General features: G+C 39.3%; 1 protein-coding gene and 1 long non-coding RNA gene across 3 annotated transcripts in view; both read left to right on the top strand.

The window, feature by feature from the left end:
- Positions 1-27,510, top strand: part of FBXO30 (F-box protein 30) — a 322,115-nt gene that overhangs the window by 120,624 nt on the left and 173,981 nt on the right. The gene's annotated exons all lie outside the window — the stretch shown is intronic.
- The window catches only part of LOC133278300 (uncharacterized), a 33,951-nt gene continuing 11,602 nt past the window's right edge, over positions 5,162-27,510 (top strand). For both annotated transcript variants that reach the window (XR_009746505.1, XR_009746506.1), the window contains exons 1-2: positions 5,162-5,403; positions 6,305-6,414. This is a non-coding gene — a long non-coding RNA (uncharacterized LOC133278300). The remainder of the gene's footprint in view (positions 5,404-6,304; positions 6,415-27,510) is intronic.

The raw sequence follows: 27,510 nt of genomic DNA, 5'->3' as shown, positions 1-27,510 counted from the left end.
TCCTTGTTTTGGTGCACTGTATTGCTCAGGGAGCTTGGAGACTGAATTCACATGATACTACAGCGCACCAGTGCAGCTGCCCAGAGCAATTTTCTCTAACATGCACAATGCTGACAATGGGCCAAAGGTTCAAATCAAAGTCTTATCTCTGCAGAGTCATTGATAAAAGATGTTAAAGCCACTTTCCTCCTGAGTAAAGACTCAGGGTGTTCAATATGTCATGTATAAACTTTGCTCCTCTGTCCTTTCAGCTGTAATCAAAGAAAATGGGCCTTGATGAAGTGAGATGACAAAGTAGCTCTTCACAGTTCTTCCCTTGAGCAATTCTCTTGAATGCAGCTACCTAACTATGAGATGGTTGTAATGAAGGTCTGCACATATCCATCTGACTAGCATTTGCCTTTCTGATGTCTTATCTGTCATGCGATTGTATTGAATGGGATGGAAACGAATATAAATTGAATGGAATAGAATAGTAATGGAATACCCCTATACTTCAGTATGGGTTCCAGGGAGAAGGGAACAACACAATGTGGTCAAGACTCAGACATCAGGCTATCCCTGAACCACCTCCCCTGAAGAGCTCTCCCATATTTTTGCACGCCCATTACAGAACCTATGCTTAGCCACATGTATTGCTCAAGTCCAGATTTACTCGTCATGTTTGATGTTGGACGTGACATGCGTTCATAAATGAAGAGATCACTAGTATTTAAAAAAATGAAGATTATAGATATTGTCTTCTCACCAGCAGGGGCTGTGCACAAGAAACAGCAAGTCTTGCAGAGGAAGTACTGTCAAGAGGGTCTGTTTCACTGTTCAGTGGAAATTCAGTGGATGTGGTAGGCAGTACTGATTTCCCATGGGCTTAAATGGATTTACAGTCTGTCCTGTTGTGTGCTACAAGGAGCCTATCCAAACCATCTGCAATAGGGTTTAAATTAATATCAATTTTCTAATAGAAATGTCACACTGATTTCTATCTGTTCTACTGATTTTATTTTTTGTTGTGTGTGTTCTCCCGTCCCTGTAAATGTCCTCACATGCATTTTGCCAGGACAGTCAAGAGCTTTTCCTTCAATAACTGTGTCTCCTGTGGTCCCTGTTTCCTTGACAGAGTTTTGTTAAATAGCATAAAAGTCCAGCTTCTACTTTTAATAGTTGCACTTCACTGTGCTCTTTTTTTCTCATGTTTTAAATAAATACCACCCCCTTCCCCAATGTTTTCAAACTATCCACACAGTTTAATCTCCTCGAAAGATGTAAGCACCTGAAATTCTTCAGTTTTTCTAGAGCCTTTGGATTTAATAGAAGACACTAGCATAAAACTTAATGGCATATGATATTTCAGAAGCCTGACTAGATGATCTAATGATTCCTTCTGTCTTTAAACACTGAAGCTCTTGCATCCCCAATTTGCTGATGACTACCTCATATAAAATAGAATTTAGAATAAAAATAACCTGACCATTCATCATTTGTTTTCTTAATGGGAAAAAATTATTTCATTGCAGCAAAATCACACAAGAAGAGGTTTTGCTGGTGCACCTTTGATTTGGTGGTGTTCCTTAACTCGAAGCCTCATCTTTTATGAAGGGACAGAGCCATTTTCCTATGCTAGATCATGACTTCAGGCCTGTATCACCACTGATATGTGTAATGTCCTTATAGATATAAAAGAGAACAGAGCTCGTTTCTACAAAAACAAAAACAAAACAAGGCATCAACTGCAATTTCCCTGCCAAAAAGAGTTCTAATATTGAGTGATGTGAAAGCTTCAGGGAGAATTGTGAGGATCAAATGAAACCTTCTAAATAACAACAACAATAAAAATGTTGTTTTAAAATTTATTAGAAAGGATGGCTGAACTAGGAGTCAGAAAATCTGGGCTTAGAATAGCGCATCAAGCAGGGGAGCCTGAAATGCGTTGACACTAGACTTTGGGTGTTCAGATCCAATTTTGTAAACAAGCTTGTCCAAAGCTGTCCCCAGCATATCAGCAGCTCTGAATCAGGTGTATTAGGATACTGGTGGCTTCTACCAAAACTTCTGTGTAAGCCTGGACCAGGGCACAGGGCACAGGTATCCCCTGGAGGTACATCTCATGGTGTGGCTGAAAACGTGTCCCTGCATGGGAACAGCTCCTGTGGGAAGCATAGCTGGTGGCTTGTTTCCATCCCTGTCATGTAGCTTAGGTAGCAATGGGAACATTTAGCCAGCAATGCCTCCTCCCTCTGAGACACCTCCTTTTCCAGCCAGTGATGAGGTGTCTTGTGGACTGCAGAGGATCTTTCTTAAACCCAGATTAGAGCCAAGACTGCAGAAAAAGTCATCTCCACCACAAAGCAACATGCTGTCTCTGCTGAGATACAGTGGGAAGCAGAGGCCCCTGTAGTGAGTGCCTGGCAGATGCCTGGGCATCTACCTGCAAGCCCATTTTGAGAGGGGTTTATAGAGAAAAAATGTTAGATATTGAGAAAAAAATGATTGTAGCCCAGTATATTTACTGTCATTTTTCTCTCACTGTTTAGGACACTGCCTGAAAGGTGCTTATGTTCCTCCCCACCAGAATGAAATCAGCAGGAATTAACAAGAAGTGTCCCTTCAGGTGCAAACCATAGTTTCTCCTTCCTGCTCCCTCTGCTTTGATAAACAGCTGGATGAAACATGGATGATGCAATCAATTCTGTGTCCTCTCAAGGTAGGTTCTCAGGTGAATTTTAGTCTGCAAATACATGACACAGTTACTTTTTTGAGAAGGACTTAGAATGGCTTCGGAAAAGACTCCAGTGTAGCTGTGACTAAGTTCATGAAACAAGATATTGAGCTTAGTGACCAATGGCATGAGGAACATCATACTGCAATGAACTTGCATGATTTTGTTTTGATTTGCTCACTCTTGGGTCACTCTTATAACCATGTTATAATATATATAACCACATTTAAAATTGGTTTTTGTTTATTTTTTTATTATTATTCTTTTTTTTAATCTTTTTTACATGCTTAGTTACTACGCATGAAGTTATTGGTTTTACTAAATGACTCAAGTAAGATTAAAATGTAGAACGATTTAATTTTTAGGATGATCGATACACATGCACACGCACCATTGCTGCCCTTGTTCTTCTGGCACATCTGTGGCCAATAGTAAATGTTAATAGCAATAGTAAATAATAGTCATAATAAGAAGAATAGTAATAAAACTCCCCTTTACGTGGAAGATGCTGAATAATGTCACCAGTCATATTATCCATGGTCTTTCTTGTCTATGAATTGACACAAATGACTTTATGAATGAATAAAATGAATAAAATTAAAGCAATGTGAAAAGTAAAGATATCCTCATTATTTTGTAATGGACACAACTTGACACATAACTCTTTGCTACTGCTTTTCAGCATCTGCTGCTGGCATTTGTATTTATTCATTCATTAGGACACTGAGTTAAATTGCTTGTTTAATTTGGTGGTGTTTATGCTGACTTTCTACAAAGTTTCTCTATCCTTTGAATGAACCTTCCTCTCCCCTCTTCCATTTGGGAAAGCGCAGAAAATTATCCTTCAATGAAAATAAAGAATTCTTATCCTTTTGTTTCCTTGTGTTGGGATTTGTATCTCACTTCTTGCAAGAGGTTATACAACGTATTCTGCCTGCCATCAACTTTATGATGATATGATGCTTGATGAAGAACATTTGTACTGTAGGTGTGCACATTACTTCATAGTTTAAATAGAATCCTGCTCATTTGCCTTTTGCACCATGACATTCAGAGGATGATATTTTACGATTCTGTTGTGCTTTCCTGCATTTTATCAGTTATGGTGATAAAAATATGTTTTTTTGAAAATAACATGAAATGCTCAGCTGATATCAGAAAAAAACTGGGGAGGAGTATGCAGCATTTGGATATTCTTGGCTCATAGCACTGATGCAGTTCAGCTTAAACACTGAGTTCATGCCAAAGTTATCTCCATGGACTTTTTTGTCTTGACACTTGAGTAGTGGAACCCAGACCTTCCATTTCTGAGCTTTACTCAATTAAAGCACACAGTATACACAGTTTAGTGGTTTAACTAAAAATGAAGTCTCTGTCATATCAGCTGGCATATCAGTTTGATAATCTGATAGAAAGCTGGGAATGGGTAGGACAGCCCCACCATGGGGGTATGTTGATGGTCCCTTTTCCCTGCAGCCCACTGCATGTACCAGGGACAAGCTGTTCAGCATCACAGGAGTACAAGCAATGCACATTTGGATAAGACCTCATCTTCCTTCTTAAAAACCTGGCACTCTGACAGGACAAAAATAGCATGATACTGGTATCACACTTGTACCCTGGTTTCAGAAAGTGACCTTAGGGTGGAATACTCAGTACTGCTGATGCAGAGGTTGTGCCACTGGGTCCCTTCCCAGTCACCTTTCCTTTGGGGTTGGCAAATCATTTGTGCCAACATTCAATGAACTAGCTACGGGACTGAACTGGCTGAAAAATAACCTGAGAAATTAATTGCTCTCAGCCACATTCTTTTTCTGATTCACAGTGTGAGTGCAAATTGCTGCAAGGAGTGGGTAGTCTGGGGATGAGAATGAGCTGCTGGGAGTGGGAGGTGAGCAGGATGCTGGGATGGGAGATGCCAGGATGTGCTTATTGAACAAGCTCCAAAAACCAAGGAAGCTGAAACAAGTTCATGTGATACGAGAAATTGGGGGTGGGGGTGTACATAGAAAAACAGCTACCCAAAAGAGGACCTATAAAGTTACAGGAAGGAATACTTGCTGTGGTGAGTGAAAGTCAAGGAGGGTGGTAGCCCTTGGGCTTTGCACACCTATGTGCTTAGCTTTCAGCCAGGTCATGAGGGTTGCATAGAGCACAGAAAGTTAAGAATCTGTATGAGAGTCTGTGTCAGAGAGATGAACAATTTTCTGAACTGTTTTTGCTTAACTACTTCAATTGTAGTTTACAGATAATTAAAACAATATAAAATAAAGACCACAACATAAAATATAGGGAAAAAAAACACAACCTAGAAAATAACAATTTTAATTTTCCGCATTTCCTCAGAAGAGATAAACAAAACCTTTAGCAGCAGTTGGTACAATTCTCTTTTTTCTTTTTTTCTTTTTTTCTTTTTTTCTTTTTTTCTTTTTTTTTTTTAAGCTCAAACTGGCAAAAAATCTTTCAGGATGTCTTCCTGATGATTAGTTGAACATCCTTCACAAAATATGCTTGCAATTATTTATGACTTCTAACCATGCAACAGCATGCTAAAAAGTATTTTCATCATTTATGCCTCTTAAGAGGCAGAAAGAGACCAGAGAACTACCTCTACAAGCAGGACCCAGAGTTTTCAACTCATTGCACAAACACGGGCTGCCTACAATGTATATTGCAGTGCAACAAAAGTAAACCCACTTTATACATTCCATCAAATATCTGCCCCTCAACTTTAATCCACTCAGATCGGGTTTTGTCATCTCTTTAAAAATTCTGTCCTTCACAATGTGTGATATGGATATTCTTTTTATAGAAAAAGTAATTATGGCAGTTTTCCAAACGATCACAATACCACTGTGCCCTCAATTCCCAAGGGCTCTCTCAAAGAATTTCTTTCAATTCAGAAAAAGATTACAAAGGTGGTATAATCTGTCTGACTGAAATTGAGTATTAAAATTTATCTGGGGAAACACAGTCCATCAGCAGTTCCCTCTGTAAGCCCCAGTGCCAAATGTTTCTAGCAAAATTATTCATTTTGGTAATTTTGGTCACACCAAGCAAAACTGGCCCAGCTATGCAGGTAGTGTAAAGTGACCGGGCAATTACAGGAGTGATGCTGATTTATGCTGGCTAAGAAGACTATTAATTATATTCATTTTGCTTATCTGTAAAACCCTTTTCTGAAATAATGTGTGCTGATTGTCTCTCCTCTGTAGAAACATGCCAGGAATTGTAAATTAGCCATGTGTAGTGCATTTGAGGTAACACAAGGGTTTATTTCCTCTTGGTAAGTTATTAAGCTTTTATTGAAGCATATTTTGTATGATCATCAATAATATCCACATGCTTTGTACCTAATGTGTTTCACTTCTTTAGCACATTTCAGTTAAGGGTTTTAAAATAGGCTACAAACACTAATGAATTGAGCTTTGCAGCGCTCCAGTGAGGAAGGTAAGCAGCATCACTGCAGGTCTGCAAATCAGCAAACCGAGGAATGGAGCAGCTTTCTGAAGACAGCACAATAAATTTCAGATGAAGGTTCTTGCCCTTCTGCTGGTACCTCAAGCCTTTTCCCCCTTTCCTTTCCAGCAGTGGTGCTAGAAAGGAAGGCAGCTTGCCCAAGGCTGCTGGCTGCATTGCCAGGAGAGTCAGGACCCTGGATGAACCCAGGACTGGACAACACCAACCCCATGTTTCAGGTACCCCTGAGCACAGATGGCTCCCGGCCTCATACCCCTGCTCTCTCACCTTTCCCTTTCATGCCATGACCGGCCACACCAAGCTCTGTGATCCCTCATCTGTGCTCTTGCCAAGGTCCTCAGCATGGTGCATCCTTCCAATTCTCTACTCTTGGCTTCAGCCCTCCTTGCCCCAACCCTTCTCTGCTCCCCCTAACTCCTGCACTTGGGGTCTTCTCACACCCTGGCATGCATCTTTGCACGCTAAATAACTGTAGCTGTAACCAGAATGGAAATCATCCCAAGTGGAAGATATTCAAGGCTCTTTTTCAAAACATATTACTTTAGAGGGCAGCTCATTTGAGACCTTCAAGCTGGCATACCATAAGCAAGAGGGTCCTGGTGCTGGTGGAAATCTCTGTCCTTTATCGCATTCTCTGCGTGTGAGAACCCATTAGGGGTAAAACAATGCAGGATACAATCGAGCAGAGCTCTGCCATCAAAAACCAGGACTGTGGGCCACAGACATGGCCCCCTGCCTGCCACATCTGTGCCGAGGTCCTGAGGCTGCTGCTGGTGCTGGTGCACCTTCCACTCAGCCAATGCTTTTGAAACGAAACTGTGAAACCATCTATCACCGTATGTATAGGTGGGGCTTAGAAGGCTGCAGTCACCTCCCTTCCTGGGCTGCTTGTTGCTGTGCATGGCATCCCAACGACACTAAACGGGCATGCTTGTCCATGCAGCTGTACAGTTCCCCTTCTCCCTCTTCCCCTCACCAGTCAGACCAGGGTAGTTATATCTCACCTCTTCCCACCCCTTCTAGATATCTGGCCAGACGGGTGCATCCCAGGTTCACTCACTCATCCCAAACTCACCCCAGAGTTCCATGCCAGAGTTTAGTGGCTCATTTAGGTATGTAATCTTCATGGATAAACTGTTTGTACAAGTCCACGTGGCGGAGAAGGGGGAGGCAGTGTTTAGATTCCCAAGGCCAAGTTTTGGTACTGTGGCATGGGATGTGCGTTGTCAGTGTCTTGCCTCACTAATTTTCCAGTGTAGCCTCGGCCAGGACTAGTTGTGCAGCTGCTTGCTCTGCTTAGAGACCCAAACCTGTGACGCTCATAGTGAATCTGTTCGACTTCTTGAATTTGCACGCCCAACAACATCTCTCTTATTTGCAGTTTCTTCTCTTGAAGGGACACCAATTGCATAATTTCAGCTTGCACTCCCTTATTTTAGATAAAAGGAAACAACAAACCAAGACACAACTGTGTCTTCTGTAAAATGCTGTCAACAGGACTGAAGAATTGTTGCACTAAAAGGAGCAGCACAGATCAGCTCTGGCTGTACACCCAATTTTTCAGCAGACTACATATTTTAATAACCTGCTACAATGAATGCTGCCAGGGAAGAAAGAGGATGAGTTAATCCAGTGGAGAAAGTTTTATGAGGAAAACTACCATGCAGGGGTTGTGAAATTAAAAGGGAGAGAATATGTTTGAAACAGTGTATCATAGTTGGAAATAAAGCCTACTACTGCTTGTGAGGGCGACAAGCATAGATATGCCACAAATTGCAGCTCCCAGTTCTGTACTTCCCAGTGGGCCTGTGAGCTAATCCATGGGAGTGCAACAGATCTCAATTCCAACCTTCATCAAAAAACATTGCAACAGCTTTTAGAGTTATGTATTGCGTTAGTTCTTTATTTCCTCTCTGGTGAGAGACCAGATTTAAAAAGTCTTTAAAAGTCAATAGTATGTTGATATATACAGCAGTGTTATATTTAGGAGCTTTGGAGAGAATGGTGAAAGCTCCATTCACAAACCAATGCATGATTCTCTCCTGCAGATTTCATACAGCAAGAATTATCCACTTCTGTCCATCACAACTACAAACAACCATGGACCAGGTAGCTGCTTGGTCCAGACAAGTCTACAGAGTATTAAGTCCATACCCATCTCAGAAACTGAGCCAGACAGTACTTTTTGCACTCCACTATAAACCTCAGTTCAGCCATAAGAAGCTTCTGTGTCACATAGGAAAAGAGCAGCATAGTCAAGGGTGTGTTGGCAATGTCCTGGGTCCCATCAATATCAAGGAAATGTTTTACATGGAAATGCTCAAAATTATTCTAAAAAATTGACATCAGCTCCCACTGCAGAAAAGGCTAATGCTTTCCTGCTGTTGTCACCAGTACTCACCAGTCTGAGATACAAATATTCCATCTGTCCACTGAAGATTTTAATCTATTTCTACCTTAAAAGAAGTTCATGAAGCAGCTCTTCACAAGTGATTTGCTTTGAATATGATTTCCCTGAATATTTTTTTCCTTCTGAGGAAATATTAACATCCATTCTCTTTGTAGTGATGTAAGTTGCAGCTTCAGGTTTGACAGATTAATAGATTTCCTTTCCCAACAGTCTTTTACTTGTTTGTAAACTGTGTTTTCTCTTTCATCTTTTCTTCAGATTGAATGTATTGAGGTCTCTGCAACTTCCCCATAAACATTCAGTGTCTGAAACTTTCATAATTTCTTTTGCCTGCCCTGATCTAATTTCACCTGGTTGCTGTTGTGTCGGTGTTTGGGATTTCCAACACTTGCCACATGATGAATACTTGCTTAATGGAAATTTTTGGTAAGAGAGTAAGGAGAAACAAATGAGGGAAAAAAAAAAAGATGAAATAATTTATTTTGCTTGTGTACGCATACATTTTGTTATAGGTTAACAGCTACATATACAAGAAACATAAGAACGCTTCTTGGAGAAGTTGACCAAGGTATTGCGAAATACTGGCACTATGAGGAAGCTAGTGCCAGAGCACTTTTGCTCAGCCAAAGCATCAATCAGCCTTGCCTACTCAGTCACTGCTCTTTGCTGACAGCTTCTTATAGCAAGGTGGGCTCCAGGGGAGTGTCGTGACAGAAAGGTTATTTCTACAACAAGTCACAAAGGTTTGCTCAGTGCCCTCTGTCTACCAGGGACCTTGAAAAGGAGGATGCAGGTATCACCTACGTCTTCATTCTCTTATCAAGTCATTTAAACTATTTCTTCAAATTTCTTAGATGAGGTTCCTTTCTTTTTGTATAATTTATGCAGCTTTTTCTGGTTTGGTTATACTTTGTGTCAATAGCTCATGTTTATTACAAACCAGGCACTAATAAACATATCCTATTGAGATTATCTGGCGCAACTCTTCAAACTTCAGACAAGTACATTATATTGCTCATTAGCAGATACAAAGTTTTAAGAATTTTTTTCAACCCTTTCAAACTATGAAAAAATTACAGCAATAGCTGGTTGGAGAGAACAGTTGAATTATCTGAAAGTGATTTGTTATCTGCTATTTCCCCCAACCAGCTGTGGTATTTAAAAGCCACCAGTCTCTTGCTAGGTTTCCCCTGCCTCTCCAGATCCTCTGCTCCATGTTCCCTGCCCAGCCATTCCACCTCTCTGGCTCCGTTGGTAAAGACTTTGCAGCAAATTTGTGTCTTGAAAGTCACAGCTGCAAACATCTGAACCTGACAGCTGAACAGTGCAGAATGAATCACACACCCTAGATGTCAACATTTTTTTGTGCTGTTTCTTTGAACTGCCTGAATGAGCATGGGAAGAGAGAGGTATTGCTAACTATAAAGGATTGAAGTGACTTCTGTCTTCAAAGCTTTGCCACTACCTGTCATTAGTTATGTTAATTCAAAGGGAGGAGAAAAGGAAACCTTTTGACTGATGAGAATACCTTGATAGACAGTCAAAACCTTTCCTGGAATATTAAAACTGGAATATATGAGATTCCTCTCCAAACAGCAAATCAAGCAAACAGATTCAGTCCCCCTGGAATAACCCAAGAGTTCCTCCAGCTCCTCCATCATAAAGATCCAAAAATCTTAATGAAAAGATGAACCTATATAAAATATGAACTACTCAATTAAAAAAAAAAAAAAGTGCTTCCTTCATAATAGATTTTATTTATAGCTGTTAAAATGAAAGTCCAAGAAAGTGCTGCAAATCCCATAGAAAGGCCCTTAGGGAGGGGATGACTTAAGGAAACAAAACTTACTGCCTTGGCATTCCTGGATGCTCTCTGCAGAATCAAATGCAGATTTCTGTTATGGCTATTACAGTCACTGTATTACTTCCCTAAGCACACTCAACCTAGAAAGAAGCACAGACTAATCTGGAAGGTCTTTATCCTGCAGACTGAGGGCTTGAGGGGAATGGAGTCCCAGCAAAGATCTCATGTAGGTTTGCCTGCAAGGAGAGATTTGCCTTCACTGGCAGACTTACTGTCTGATACTCCATGAAATTTCAGAGAACCTCATTGTTGTATGAGGTTTTCTGTATTATATATGTATTTCACATATGTATATCATATATATTAATACTTGTATATTTTTTATACATGTATATGTACGTCTATATTATATATGTATTATATATTTATATATAAAAACTATATATTAAATATTTTAGACATATATAATATATATTTGTATTATATAAATGAGGAATCTGTATTCACAATCATGACTTATATGAAAAAGAAAAATCCATTAACATATTTTAATAATGTGCCATCAACAATAATATTAAATCTCCCAAGGGAAAGCACACTGTATAACGCTTATTTTTCCTTGCACAAAAGGACTGAACAGAGATTAATGTACTGCTGATCAATAATTAGAATGATAAATGCCTGCGGAGTTGTTCTGTCACATTATAGTGACAAACATTGATTGAGAGGTGGACTTCCAATGACAGCTGTAATTTTTTAAACATAGGTAGTAGCAATGTGTATTGAGTACACAGGCTTACCAAGATACTTTTACTTTGAAATCACTTAAAATCAGAATAATGGGAAACTGAGCAGGTGTTTACTACAGAAAAGGCAGTCTCAATTATGTGAGAAAACTTATCTAAAGTGCAAGCTGTAAACTTTCTGCAAAATCTTTCTTTATGTCCACCCTTACTGAGTCAACACTGTCTTCTCCTTAGGAAGGAAGCACTTTACAGTCTGGGGTGTGAAAAGTGAAGGCTGCAAAGTGTAAAGCACTGAATTGAACAGAGCTGTGATTGCGGATACTTAAGACAAGTGCAAAGTCCTATTTGTCTCCTGTGGAAATGGAGACAACTGGTTTTGTGTAGGTGATTAAGAAGTGGCATGTATCAGCCAAGCAAAATCCTATGTATTTTCTCACTTGGTGATACAGATGCCATGAATTCTCACCCTGCTTGCTTTATGCAGAGGGCACAAGGAGGAGCTCCTAGAAGCCATCTAAATCTAGCTACAGACCTTCTTTTCATAAAGAAGCAATAAATCAGCAGTAATGTTACCGATGAATTCACATCACTAATCTGCATTTATGGATTTGAATCATGAATTCATAGAATCGTTTAGGTTGGAAAAGACCTTTAAGATCATCAAGTCAAACATTAACCTAGCACTGCGAAATGCACAGCTAAACCATGTGTCCACGTGCCACATTTGTGCATCTTCTAAATGCCTCTAGGGATGGTGACTCAATGACTTCCCTGGGCAGCCTTTTCCACTCCTTGATAACCCTTTCAGTGAAGACATTTTCCCTAATATCCAACCTAAACCTCCCCTGGCACACTTGAGGCCATTTTCTCTTGTCCTGACACTTGTTACTTGAGAGAAGAGACTGACCTCCACCTCACTACAATCTCCTTTCAGGTAGCTATAGAGAGTGATAAGGACCCCTCTGAGCCTTCTCGTCTCCAGACCAAACAACCCCAGTTCCCTCAGCCATTCCTCATAAGAGGAGCCCTCTCATAAGAAGAGACCCTTCATTAACTTCATGGCCCTCCTCTGGATACAGTCCAGCACCTCAATGTGTTTGTGAAGGGCCCAGAACTGAACACAGTATTCAAGGTGCAGCCTCACCATCAGTGCTGAGTACAGGGGATGATCACTGTCCTGGCCCTGTTGGCTGTGGTATTTCTGATACAAGCCAGGAGGCTGTTGGCCTTTTTGGCCACCTGGGCATAAGATGGCTCATGTTCAGCTCTGTCAATCAGCACCCCCAGGTCCTTTTCCACTCAGCAGCTTTCCAAGCCTGTAGCACTGCATGGGGTTGTTGTGACCCAGGTGCAGAACCTGGCATTTTGCCTTCTTGAACCTCATACCATTGGCCACAGCCCATCCATCCAGCCTGTCCAGATCCCTCTGCAGAGCCTTCCTGTCTTACAGGAGATCAACACTTCCAGCTGACTTGGTGTTGTGATCTGCGAACTTACTGAGGGTACACCCAGTCTCCTCATACAGATCACTGATGAAGATATTAAACAGAACTAACCCTAATACTGGACTATCCCTCTAATATTACCATGCTGCCCCCAGGTTTGTCTCTGGCTAGCCTGGTTTTACCCCTTCCTCCTTTAAATCTAGTTTAAAGCTCTTTCAACAAGCTTTGCTAACTCCTATGCAAAGTTCCTTTTTTCCCTTTGAGATAGGTACACCCTGTCTGTTGCTAGCAGGCCTACTGTCGTGTAAATTGTCACATGATCAAAAACCCCAAATTCTGTTAGTGACACCAGGTTCTGAGCTGGCTCTTCATGTTTCTTCCCTTATCATTCCCTGCAATTGGAAAGATAGAGGTTAACACTACTTGAGCTCCCAATCCATTAACCAGTGGCCAATGTAGGATAATGTCAGTGAGAAGCATCACAGGCTCTAGGTCACTTAAGGTTATGTATACACTCAGGGCTACCCAATTTTATTGTGGGACTGAACAGGTCTCTGGGGTTTCTTCTGATAACAGTCCCAACCAATTCCACCCTATATTTCATTTTACATAAATCGCTGAGCTAGGATTGACATTTCTGTTTATGTCCTAGCTAGTGCAACAGAGGGACTTAATGTATAATGAAGGAAAGGAGTGTCTGAATTCTCCAGTTAAGAGTTAGAAAATTACTTACCAAGGCTTATTTTCTCATGCATTTAGAATGTAGGAGCATGTCACATGAGGGAAGGATAGTTTGTACTATACTAGTTATCATATGGAAGTTTTTTAATATTAGGAATAATATAAAGTAGTAATTCTGCCAAAGTTCCCCGCCATAGATTTTGGCTTATCTCATTCTCATTACCCACCTGCAGCTCATGTCATATTTTCCTGAGTTCCTTCATATTCCAATTACTCCCTGTCTCCTACTAATCCCAATTACCCTGTGTTACTCCTGCCACCTCCTGGCTAGAAGAATGATATTAGCAATGGCAATAAAGATCCTTGAATAGAATAAATTCTTCCCTATGAGTACATGGAGTAACATCCAGATAAAAGCTGTGGTGGATTCCCTTAGGGTGTGTTTTTTAACAGTCTGGGACAGATGGTTGCTCAGTTATCCAAATTCCAATTTTCTTCCCACCCTGCACAGTTCCAGAGTATTCTCTCTTCAGAAAACCTTGCTGAGCACTGCCTTCCAAATCTTTCTGACTACAGATTTTGCAGTAATTTGAAAGCAGCATACAGTTTAGCTGATAACCAAAACTGCAGGTGATGCTTCCGAAGCCCTCATTTACAGAGTCAGGAATGTGGATTTACATAAGGACAGCTTTGCAAGTTCACCTTTTCCTTTTCTAATTAACCTGTTTGAATTGTACTTTGCATGGAGATTTATTACCTGTTTTACTGATTACTTTTGATAAGCTTCTTATGTTGATTAGAAATAAAAGGTGATGGTAGTCAAAGTGGCAATGTTTTTGCTTTGCGAATCTCTGTTTTGGAAGCCATGTGGGTAACACTTGGGCTTAGTAAATGCAGAAGCTATAAAACCTTCATTGCTCCTTCTAAGACTTTACAAAATAATGTTTCTTACTACTGTAATATTTGCCAGAAATTATATTCATAGTATAACCAGAAAACATAGGGAATTTTAAAAGAGCATTTACCTTTACTTATTTTTAGGTTCAGAATAATGCTCAGATACATTCCTACAGAATAATTATATCAGAATCTACACTGAATAAATGCTTTGGAGGTCACCTTGTCTAGCCCCTGCTCAGAGTAGGCTTAAATGTAATGTCAGAGCAGGTTGCACAGAGCCATTCCCAGTGGAGATTTGAAAACCTCCAAGGATGGAGATGCTCAGACTCTGGCCAATCTGTTCACACATTGAACCATCATCACTGTGAATTTTTCCCTTGCATCCAATTGAAATTTCCCTGCAACTTGTGACTGTCACCTCTTGTCTTTTCAGTGTGCAGTTCCTGGGAGAGCCTGATTGTTCATATCCTCCTGTTAAGGCAGCTGAAGGTAGCAATTAGATCTCATCTAACCTTCTCTTTTCCAAGCTAAGCAAACCCAGCTGCCCCACTCTCCGTCATGCTCCAATCTCTAGTCCTCTTGGTGGTTCTCACAGCTTTATCACAAGTGACACAATAAATAAGTAATTCTTGACACTTTTTGCCAGGTTTAGGTATGAATGCAATTGGAAAACATTACTTTAAGACATCCATTTCTGGAATATATCATTTCTGGAGTTATTTTTTTCTGACTGCTTGTTAAAATGTTCAAAGTCCTGTGCCCTTCTTTTTTATCCAAATCACCTTCTTTTTCTTTTTCCTGGCCTTCTTCATCCCTTTTGTATTCTCTCATCCAGCTAGCAAGCAGAAAATGGAGACAGGAGGAGGAAAGGGTATAAGGGATAAGGAAAAATCAGTACATCCACTTTAATTCTCTATTCAGGTATAAAAATATTCTGCAAACATTTTCAATTTCAAACATTTCAACCAGCTCTAGCAGTTTAGCTGGCAATTGCCTAAGGTAATTCTATCATGATCAGGAAGATAGATATCCTCATATCATGCACTTTTCCCTGGGTATGATGTTTGGCAAATAAAAGAAAAATTGTGGCAGATGAAAGTGACATGTCCTTTCCCAGTTCTCATTGTCATTTATTAGCTGGAATGGAACTGGTTGATTGTTTTTCATTCTTTTATTTTTTTTCCTTTTTTCTTTCTGATCTTTCGCTCTTATTTAAAAGAATAAAACCAATTGGGCTGAAAACCCTCTCACAATCTCATAAAATGCCTCTGCATTATACTGCACATTTTCTTCTGCATTCTGTTGGTTCTTATAGCATATTTCATGTAGGAAAGCTTTGGGAAATATAAACCATGATTGCAGTATATTCACTTTTGCTCTTGAGAGACTGTATTTAAGCAACGCTCATACCATGATTCCTAGGACCTATTTCTAATCCTGTCAATGTCTCATTTTATAACCTTGGGCAAAACTTCTCTCTGCCCTTCAGGCTACTCATCCGCTATATAAGAACAGAAATCAGAAATTCTTTAGGGGCATTATGAAACTTAGTCAATATGTGTAAACTTCTCTGAGATGCTCAAACGAAACATGTTACTAAAATGGACAGTTTCTCCCAGTGTACATATACCCTATCAACAAACACCTTCTGTAATATAAGCATTATCCTGAGGCAGGAAATAGGGATCATATGCTACACATTTTGTTTAATTTACTGTCTTCTGTCTACTAACTACATGAGTAGTGACAATCACTGTCCAGTTTTTCCAGTTCATGTGCTTTTGTAAGCAAAAGCAAACAGTGAAGAAAGCGGGCTTCGGGAGCCCTTGGGGCTCCACTGGGCTGCCCACTTGCTAAAGCTGGGATTTACGGGTTGTTTGCTGACTTGCCATCAACCCAACATATTGATTTGTCATATCTCTTACTGGTTTTGTACAAGACAGCAAACTGAGGGAAAAGAAACTCCAAACTAGGATGCCCTCAGTATGAAGAGGAGCCTACTGGAGTGCAAGGCATAAAGAAGAGATGAAAAAGCAGGAGAAAGCTATCCAACTGAACATGTTTTAATGGATTTTTTTTTTTTTTAAGCTTTCTAAAGATGACCTTTCATTGGAACTGGTGTTGAGCATACATTAAAAAGATACATTTGTTTATTATTAACCTTCATGTGACAATGTTGTTACTTGAAAAAATATGTGTATCTGGGGCCACACAAACAGTTATTTACATCTGTGTTTATATTTCTCTGTTTCTTTCAACCTTGGGTATTAAATTTATCAATATGAACACACTGTCCAGAAGAAAACAGGTTCAGATTTGATAAAATTGCTGGATAACATTTTAGCTTGAAGGGCATTTTCCAGATGTGGAATACTCATAATTCACCAGAATTAACTGGAAAGCCTATGATTTTCTTGAATTTTTCATAGGCTTGCAGCATTTATAGAAAATAGACATTTCAGAGCTCAGGGCTTTCATAGCTTCCTTTAATTATGTCAGTGTGACAAAACAGCTTACTACAACATACATACCTTGAAGTATATAGAATATGTATATATTGATCAACAGGTATTGATCTTTTTGCACAAATTTGTAGTTACATGATTAGTTCCTACGCTAGATGGCAAATGTAGATACTTTTCCACATTTATTGCAAATGCTCCAAAACTGACCCGATTAAACTCAAAGTGTTAAACCCCACGAACTACTGCCACCTACTGCTGTATTTCTTCAGGAAACATTATTGGAGCGTAGTTTAGAGCACGTTTGCATTTGCCAAGAAAGATAGCAGAAAGGTGGAGGTCACCTTCTGAAATAGGTGGATTTTCAGCCCTCTTTACCAGTCTGCCTACAAACATGAGTGGCACTGACAGGGATGATTGATTGCTGAGCTTTTTGTGGGGCCTCCCAGATCATACCTGTGCTGTTTTACAGTCTGCTTCCTCTGAAATTCTTGCTTTGTATCTGCAGGCCACTAAAAGTCTTCCAGTTACTCACGCTGTCAGCCTCCATTCTCCTCCAGACACAAAAAGTGCACTTATCCCTCTTTTCTAACAATGTGCTCATATAGGGTTGGTAAACTCTTTTCTTTGGGATTAACACTCCTTTTCCAGCTCCCCAGCATGTCAGTCATTTTGCTTAATGGGCTTAACACTGTCTGACCTTCTTCAACATTGGTCAGGTGCACTTGCCTCATCACTTGCCTTATTGCCACCTGTCCCTTCAGTTGCTGATAGAGTTAATCCAAGTTACACAGCTTCTCCAGCTAAGACAGCATTCAGAAATAAACCATTCTTGGAAAAAAGAGGTGCAGGGAGAGCAAAAATCTTCTCCCAAAACACTGATCTAAGTTACCTTTGACATGCAAAGGCTGTCATTTAAATCAAAGAAAGCAAAATAAGTAATAGCAAAGTTTTAGTTTAAATAGCCAAGCTATGTACTGAAGAAATCTGAAGTATGGCAGCCTGATGCCTGCATTTTGCTCTGCCTTTTAAATGATGGTGACAGTTTATTTCAAATCTAAAATATTTTACTGCCATAATGTAAGGATTTATGTGATATGCTTCCATGCTGGTTCATCTCTTTTAGCAAACCCTCTTCCAGGCTGAGATGTGGGTAAAAATGTGGATCTAAGTGTTCAAATAAATTACATTAATGGTATAATGTACACAGCTTTTAACTGAATGGTAATTTGAGCTGCTAGTCTGATGCTTGTATACATCTTACTCCTTTCAGTAACTCAGGTGATATTTGGTTGGGTTTATAATGCACTTCATTTAGATGCTTTATTTATCCAACAGACCTGAAGACAGGAGAACTCAAATGGGAGGGATTTGGAAAGATGAAGAGGTAAGGCAAAACCATTTAAGTGAAGGATCTAGGGGTTTATCTAAGGAAAATATCAATTGATGTGCACAAATTCTTTAATCTTAAATATTACAAGGCAATTCAAGCTCTTACTTCAGTTTTCATCACAGCTCAGTAACTACTGCTCCCTTCTTGAAGTGAACAGCTACTTCCCTTTCTTTCTGAGGGTCACGTTGTAGTGACCTGTGTACACCACACTTTTCCTTTATCTCTGCATCTTCTGCAGAAGCATAGTGAATGGAAAAGAGGCAAGAAAATCAGAAATCAGGGAGGCTTCTGGCAGAAGCACATGCAAATGAACAAGAAGAAAGGTAATGAATAGTGAAAGAGAAGACAAAAGAGTAGCTGAGAGGGGCCAATAGACTAACCAGATTTGTGGTATTTGGTAAGTTGCTAGCGAGATGACAGTGTTGTCTTTTATAAACAAGATCTTTGATGTGAGATTTGCAAAAGCTGGAGCTCCTGTCCCAGTATATATCCAACAGATTGCTACCTTTCTTAACCCGATATGGGTGCATTTAACCTGCTGCCTGTAGCATGCTAAGCAGTTATTCTCACTGGTCCCCATCGCCATCTGCTCTGAAGAGCCTCTGTCATCATGTCTTTTTCTGTTATCTGAAGTCTGTTCATATGATAGGGGGAGCTGAGATGAAAAGTTTGCAGCCACAGCAAAGTGTTGCCAAGTGCACTCCATGAAAATAGGGTTTTTGTGTCACTAGTCACAGAAGTAGGTGTATGGTGGTGTTCTGGAGATGATAGGGACATTTGTTTCACAAATGCACTCCAGGCCTGAATTTAAATACTAAACAACATAAAAACACCACTGAATGCAGGTTTGTGGAAGAGACTGCTACAGGCTGTGGGCCTTACTGAAGGGCAAGAAACAATAATGAGCTACTCAGGCCAGTAAATTGCACAGATCTCATTCAGTCATACATATTGGGCACTCTACTCTGTTTTTCACTCTTTCCTTATATGTGGATGATACTCTGATTTATGTCATGAGATTTATGGGACTTAGTTAATGACAAAAGCCTTATTCTTTCATCAAAATCCTGAATAGCTGTTTGTATATGGTTGGCTTTCTGTGTGCTTGCAGCCCAGAAAGCCAACCGTATCCTGGGCTGCATCAAAAGGAGCGTGACCAGCAGGTTGAAGGAGGTGATCCTGCCCCTCTACTCTGCTCTCATGAGACCTCACCTGGAGTATTGTGTACAGTTTGGTGTCCTCAACATAAAAAGGACATGGAACTGCTGGAACAAGTCCAGAGGAGGGCCACGAGGATGATCAGGGGACTGGAGCACCTCTCGTATGAAGACAGGCTGAGGAAGTTGGGGCTGTTCAGCCTGGAGAAGAGAAGGCTGCGTGGAGACCTCATAGCAGCCTTCCAGTATCTGAAGGGGGCCTATAGGGATGTTGGGGGAGAGACTCTTCATTAGGGACTGTAGTGATAGGACAAGGGGTAACGGGTTCAAACTTAAACAGGGGAAGTTTAGGTTGGATATAAGGAAGAAGTTATTTACTGTAAGGGTGGTGAGGCACTGGAATGGGTTGCCCAGGGAGGTTGTGAATGCTCCATCCCTGGAGGTGTTCAAGACCAGGTTGGATGAAGCCTTGGGTGATATGGTTTAGTGTGAGGTGTCCCTGCCCATGGCAGGGGGGCTTGAACTAGATGATTTTAAGGTCCTTTCCAACTCTAACTATTCTATGATTCTATCTTATGACAAGGAGTTGCACAGTTTAATTAAGCATTGTATTTAAAAGTGAGTCGGTAACTTCTTTGTATTGTCTCTCATTTCCAGCTTTTCAGTTTGCTGACCCTTTTGTTTGTTTCTGGTTTATGAGACAAGTTTAACGGCATTTTCCAGACTAACTTCTCTATGTTGCTACTTATTTTGGATGTTTTGCCCAGTATCTTCCATAAGACAATAATGAAGGGAAGTTTGAAGTTACTGCTGCATTTGAAATGGACTTGATTCTCACTCGAATTTAAGGACCGTGTGTATTTCCATCATTCTTTCCAATTAAATAGTATTCAAGATGTTATTTGAACATTTCCATTGCATGGCCAGCATTAGTCTCCAAAAGTCTTTGTACATAATTCCTACTGAGCCTTTCCTGATTCTGAATGACAGTACAAGGCACAGCACTAGGGGTATAAGTGACTCTCTGAAATTATTATTTTTATTTTCAGTCTCTTTCTCATTTACCACTGAGCTGATCTTTGCTTTTCTGTGTGTCTGTGGAGGAAGATGTTGTTCCTTAAACCATGCTTATTTCTTTACCATAAAATTATCACCTATGAACTGCCAATACCAGAACTTTCTGGGTAACAGAGGAAGGGGGAGCAAATTCTGTTTAAAGCCAGACTGACTTCAAAACTTTTTTGACAGTAAAATATTATATGGTAAATTGCAATATGTGCATATATTTCTTAAGGGTTAGTGACTAGACGTATACTTGAAATGATGAAGTTATGGTGTTGCTTCCCTTGTGAGGTATTAAGCTATTTACGTTTTGGTTTTCCTATCATTTAGAAACCATTAAATAATCCATGTAATGCAGTCATAGAAGTATTACTCTCCTTCCTTTTTTCCTTTCATGTTTAAAGGAAGCTAGAATTTAACTTCTGTAGTTTTCTAGAAAGCTAGAGAAGGAATAATGTCCTACGTATGAGATCAAACAAACTGCATGGGATACTATTTCTTGTGGAAGGCTTTAGCTCTGACGGAATTTTAATTGCTTTTGAGAGGTATTTGTAACCCTTCCCCTTCTTGCCATTAAAATTGATCTAACCTTCTTACCCACCACACATCCAGCAACAAACATCTGACTTTTAAATCAACAGGCCAGTTACCTATTGGCCGTAATCATAGAGAGACTGTCACATCAGTCGTAGCATCATAGTGCTGGAGCCCATCAGAGGAAAAGGCCCTTGTACTCAGATCATAGGCCAGAACTGCCAGTGAGTACCCATGTGTTTGCCTGACACCTGAATCAAATTACACTCCTGTAAGAGGTGCCCAGAGAGAGACATATCTCATTAATTATACATGTAAACTGGGATCTAGCAACATCTTCTGAGGTTCTGTATTGCAACCCCTGGTTTTCTGATGCTGTCAGCAGTTTTGCAGTTCAGCACAGTGGCAATGTAATTAAAATGGCCATCAAAGCAGAGCTGAAATACCTTAAATGGATCCCATTAATGTCATATTTAATTTAGTGGTTTGGTGTTGAAGATGTTCATTACTGTCCTTTGCTAGGTTTTCAACTTTTGGACAACAAGCTTTATAAAGATATTTACATCTCAAGAAATATAAATGCACTGTTTACGTATTTGATATCTCTTCTGTTTTCTCATTCTCCACTTGATACAGAGCAGCTGGGTTGCCAGCTAGCCCTTAGCTGCCTCTTCAGAACATCTTGAGAAGCTTTAAAGGGGTGGGGCAATGGCACCAGCTTTTGTTGTTTTTTCTCTCTGTCCTTCACGCCTTTTTTTTGGGTCCCACTGCACAAGTCAGTCTGATCTTTTCCATTTAGGGGACATGATGGGATGTCTGGATTTTCCCTTTGACCTGCAGTGCTCTGGTTGCTGTGCACTAAGATTAAGAAAGGCTGAATTGAACTGTAATCTTTGACAGAAATAGCCTGCTATTTCTAGAGGTCAGATGAGATGTGGAGGGAAGTTTTCACATTCAGGCACTGCAGAATTACTTCTCTGTTCCCAGAGCTGTTCCTTCTTGTGTGATAGGAACAAAAAAGAAACCTGACACTAAAACCAACACATACAGAGGAGAAGAAGAAAATAAAGGTATTCTAAAAGGGTATCATTACTTTATTTTTTTTCTCTTTTACAGATGTATGTTTTTTTATTTTAAAGCTTAGATAATAGTTTTGCGAAATACAATGGAGGAAAACATAAACCTAGATAAAACTTCATCCAAACTGCAATTGTATAACATCAGCGTATATGTTGCTAATGTATACATTGCCTTACCATAAAATAACATCTAACATGTCTAAGTCTAGTCTCCACCGAAACAATATTAATTAAATTAACACCAGAAATTTTCAATAAGTTGGAGAAATCCAGTTTTGGAGAGGGGCAACAAAATAGTTCTTTTATAGTGACATGATAGGAGTCTTTAATATAAACACACATTAAGAAGTCAGTTTCTAAAAGGAATAAAGTGTTAGAAAAGTATGAACACTGTATAACAGGAAGAACAAGTCAAGTGATTCAAGCAGTGTCCATCTCAAAGGAAGGGGGTGAAACTCAGTGAAGACTCAGCTGAATCTTAGAGTATTATATTTTACAAGTTCAGGGTATTAGAATGTCAGTATCTGTTACTCCAGAAAAATCACCTAGAGCAAGTCTCATTCATTATTTAAAAGGGAATTGAGGAAAAAATCCCCATGAATTTTAAAAATATGTCTGTGTCTCTGAAAGAGAATGAGTTTAATTTTGAGCAAGTTAATTTTTTTTTTTTGTCATGAGAAGGATTATATGGAATTAGTGGTTCTCTGAGACTGTTTACTAAGAGAAACAGAGGTGTGCTTAACCCATATGAATTAGTCCACTGTAGTACACTAGCACAGCAAGTCAGCTTTGTAGTAAGTGCAGACTGCCTTTCCAGAACGCTGAGCTTATATGTGAACGATCGTTGGACATTTTTGTTATATCTATACCAGTAATTGAAAAAGGAAGATTCCTAGAGGCTGTAACTCAATCATCTGTACTATAAAATTGTTACAATGGTATCTGATATGCTTTATGACCAAAGCCCAGGCATTGCTACTTCCTTGGTTTTTTGGGGGCAGAAAATGTACTTACTACAACCCTGAAATTTTCCAGGGGAGTGTGTCATTTCAGCTAACAAAAAAAAAAAAAAAAAGAATTGTTGCTTTCTGGCTGAATTGATCTTAATTTAAGTGTTTTTTTGGTTTGTTTGTTTGGTTTTTTTTTTTTTGCTTGCTTGTGGTAATTTCCTTTTTGTGGTTTTTTTTTTGTTTTTTTGTTGTTGTTTTTGGGTTGGTTTGTTTATTTGTTGGGTTTTGTTCAGCTGATTCAATGAGCTTAGGTTACAAGAAAGGAAGGTATTTTCATTACCTTTGTGATCTATATTTTTGTCAGTTCTCAGGAACTTTGTGTCAGAATTCTGCAGCCAGATTAAAGGAAAAACTAATGGGGATTTTTTTCTTCATCTGACTTAATTCTTCTTCTGTGTGCAGCCTGTGTAAGCTTTTTTATTTATGTATTATTTTCTTTACCAAAGACCATGTTTTTACTCTGATATCATTGATTAATCCTGAAGAGTAAAGTTTTCTCTTTGGACTAGAATGTATTCATCTAACTGTTGAAAAAACAGTAATTTTAGGTCCCCTACAATAATACTCTTCCATTGTCAGTACCAGTACTTGTTACGGAAAAATATTAGGCACACAGGCTGACTGACTATTAAGATAGAATGTATTGGTTTCCATTTGGTTAGTAGTACTTTTGCCTTATCTACAATTTGGTAATTTGAATTGTAGCAGGAAAAGAAACAAATATGTTGTCTTCTCTGCAATCACAAACAACTTCAGCTGTTTGTGATTCAGAAAGAGAAGTTAAGGTGGGCCTCTCTTTCCTTCACAGTTTGTTTATTTCCTGCTGGTTTATTAGTTTGCTTTTTGTTAAACTTGACAATTTTGGATGCATTTGTCAATCACATATGTTCTGTAGTAGTCTCTAAAATATACTAGTTTTCAGGTTATAGCATGCTTTCATGAATTTCTGTGTGTACATTCCTATCCTTTGAGAGGGGGTATGCTCATGCTCTGTGTGTCCAGAGAAATGACCAGGTTTTGGTCAGCTGTAGAGGAAGAAGTGGTCCCTAATGGTACCCAATTCAAATAGATCTTCCAGGGAAACCATGTTTTTTTCTCAGGAAAAAGTGCCTCGGCATCATCTTGGACGGCAAGTAAAAACACATGGGAAGTAGAATTAAACTACTCTTAGTGATTATCCTGTTACACTTTCAGGATATTTTGGGGTAATCATATTACTTCTGCTTCTCATTCTAGATGCAGTGAATATACAGTAATGCATGTGAACTGTGATCAGATACTGTCTTCCAGGGATTACATTTCTCATTGCAGGTAAGTAGGCAGACAGACTACTGAATGACTGCAACAAGAGTTAGAAGTTTCAATTATTCCCTTTTCCGATGTTTTTCCCCTGTAGGTAATACTAGCACAAATAAAGTTCCAAATAATTTCTAGCTACCAACACCCTAATTAGCCTCCTGTAGCTCAGTATAAAACAGGTGTTCCATTAGGTGATTTATTTCATACTCTTATTATAATTTTATTGGAGACAAGTGTCCTTGAATCCAGTGCCTTCTGCATGGACAAATCTGACACCGCTCTACCCTTTGATGACTTTCTTAGACAAATTTCTGAGGTAAGTTTGGCAAACGTGTTGAAAGAGAGAGCAATTTTTCCTTTAAGAGGTAGGAAACTAAGCATTGAATTTAAATTTTCTGAAATGTGTCTAGGTGTACCCCGAGGGAAAACAGCTGAAATATTGTGTTATGTTATAATACAACAAAGAACTAAGTGGGAGTAAGCAGAATATTCTGACATGAGCTGACACTATTGGGTTCTGCAGAAATCATGGCAATGCTACCCCTCTTCTGCCTGTCAATGCTTACAAGGATTATCTTGCACTGCTTCTTACAATTTTTCTCTGAGTATTTCCAGATACTTTATAAGCACAGGAAAATCAAGACTCGTAAGGCAATAGCTCTCTGTACTGTAACCATACATATATCTAACTGTTTTCTTTGCATATGTTGTAGTAAGTCTCACAGAAACTGGTCTGGAAAGTGCTCTTGTACGTAGCAGCTGTCCTAGCCCATGCTGGTGGCAGGAGATGTTGGGCTTCTGAGGGTGAGAGCAAGCATGTATTTGGCACTGCATTCCCACTGCTCTGCAGGAACAGTTTCACTGATTGTTAAATTTGACACTACGTGCTTGTGTTTGACTTCTGTGGTCAAACAAGTTTGAGGCAGGATCTAGGTTGTCTGATATTCAGCTGATATAATGGGTAGCTCTCTTGAGCCTTTTCCTTTCCAAAGTCATTGAACTGCCACTTAAAAGAAAAAATATGCATTTAAATTACAATACTTCTTTATCAGACTCACTAATTTTATAGTCCTACCTAATTAACCTCACATTGCTGAGTCAAGATTTTGACCACAGCTGTGTCTAGTTACTTCAGCCACTGTCCCATGGCTGTAATGTAATTAAGCTTAAGGCCTAAATTAATAACATCAGTATGTCAACAGAGCATGTCTTAGAACGACTATATGGCATGAAACCCAATAATTTACTTCCAGACATAGCTTATTAATGGCACATGGATGGAAAACAGCTTCTAGAGACAATTAGTGGACAAAATACATACAGATAATTCAACGTTGTTGTCACAAATATTTTAAAAAGCTGACTGTTCAGGTGTTTGCACACCACCAACACATGTGCTGTAAACTGGTGCACGTGAGTGATGCTCACCAAAGCCCCTACCATCAGTTTCCTTTGGGTAGTGAGTACACAAGGCCATAAGGTCATTTGTGTTATGGAGCTCCTCAGGGCTAGTGATGAAACCTGTGCAGCACCAGGTTACACCCAGCACCTACAGAGTTCTCCTTGCTAGTTTCAATAGCCTAAGGCTACTTGAAGTGGGAGTAATTGTCTGTAAAGAAATAGTGTTCTTCTCTAAGTAATTATGGCATATCATAACAGTACATGAAAGTTTTAACGCATGTCTCCCATAGTGCTAGTAAATTCCCAGCCTACTGGGTTTATCCACTGCTGGTTTTTCCAGCACTGCTGGAAACTTGTATATAATATTTATGACTATTGTAATTACAAATTATTCCCTATTCTGTTATTGTGGAAATATTTTCATTTTGATTTGAAACAGATATGATTATTTGCATCATTCCTCATTGTCCCATATAGTAAAATACTGCTCTTCCTCAATAAAGGAAGACGTTGGAAACTTCTGGGCCTTCTCCTTGATTTAAGGTACAGGTCACAGAAGGATTTTCTTTTCTTTGTTTTAACTACTATAAAAATATCTGTAAACGCTCGTGGCATTGCAGAATAATATTCAATGTTCTGTTGTAGTGAGGAGAAGAAAGCTTGAACAAGAAAAGAAGGCTGTTCCCAGTAAACAGGTACCCTACAATGGTAAGACAGATTGATAACTAGGGAAGAGCTGAGGTTTAAATTTGCTGTTGGCTTGTTTTTATCTTTGCTGTATGCAAGTAAACATTGAAGGATAATTTTTGAAACATCCTAGATTATTCCTGAAACTCAGCTTAATCATGATGTGTTTTTAAGTCTCTTGTAGACCAATGTTGATTATGAGCTCTTTCAATCCCATAAGGTTCCAATTACATCTGACTGGAGTGAAAAAATAAAAAGACATTTTCAGCCTCCTGAGAAAAATGTTCTCACAAAGTACCTTCACAGAATGTGAAACATACTGATAGGACTGTAATCCCTCTGGAACCAGAAGCAGCAAAGGCTGTCTTACAAAACACAGTTGGAAAGAAAAGAAACAGACACTTTAAATCACCCACTGGCATGTAGCAGGACTAATTTCTGTGGGAAACAAGAGTCTGAAGTTCATTTCCTGTGTTTGCCTGGGTATTCTCATGGCCACCTCTGCTTTCCTCAAAACAAGGCTAGCTGAACTGGTTGAAGATGGATCACTTTTGTGGCTATGTTGGAACTTCGGGGCCAGGAGCTGCAAGAAGCCTGTAGGATAGGATTTCTCACTAACCTAATGGCTATGTTGTTTCACATGAAGAAGGAAACACAGGATTTGTCCTCTGCCCTTCCCACATGATCAAAAGAAAAGTGGGAAACAAATGCATTGGCCAAACCTTGATAAAATATGGTTAGTTTATAGAAAAGTAGTTCAAGGATTGATATTTAAAAGGTCAATGTCTCTTCTGTGACTATTTTGTTTCATACTAGGAAGTATCAGTAACAAAACAAAATAGTTTCTAAGTAAAGTGGAAAGTTGAACTAAAAAGGGTGAGAATAGAGACAGAATTGAAATAGCTTTGAGAGGGCTACCTAGCATTATTAAGAAAAATATTTGCGAGACAGCTTCATTGTAAATAATGAATTTGCCTGAAAACTGAGGGGTTTCATAAGTGAATAGGTCAGCTAGCTTTTGAATAAATTATATTGAAGTTATATGTATTCTGCCTCTTAAAATAATAGTTTAAGATGGAAGGAAAATGAATAAGTAACACAGTGGGAATAACATTTACATTAAGATTACATTTAATTACAGCAAAGATGGAAATTATGCACAGAGTTTTACAACTGACTTAATTCTCAGTGCAGTCAACACAGAATGAATTAGGGTTGCTTGCAACAATGACTTCAGAAGTCAG

The sequence above is a fragment of the Pezoporus flaviventris genome, unplaced genomic scaffold, assembly GCF_033815535.1.
Source record: "Pezoporus flaviventris isolate CSIRO_AGI_PZ_B2104156 unplaced genomic scaffold, CSIRO_AGI_Pfla_v1 ptg000066l, whole genome shotgun sequence".
NCBI classification, from domain to species: Eukaryota; Metazoa; Chordata; class Aves; order Psittaciformes; family Psittacidae; genus Pezoporus; species Pezoporus flaviventris.
This window is presented reverse-complemented; position numbering and strand designations above follow the sequence as displayed.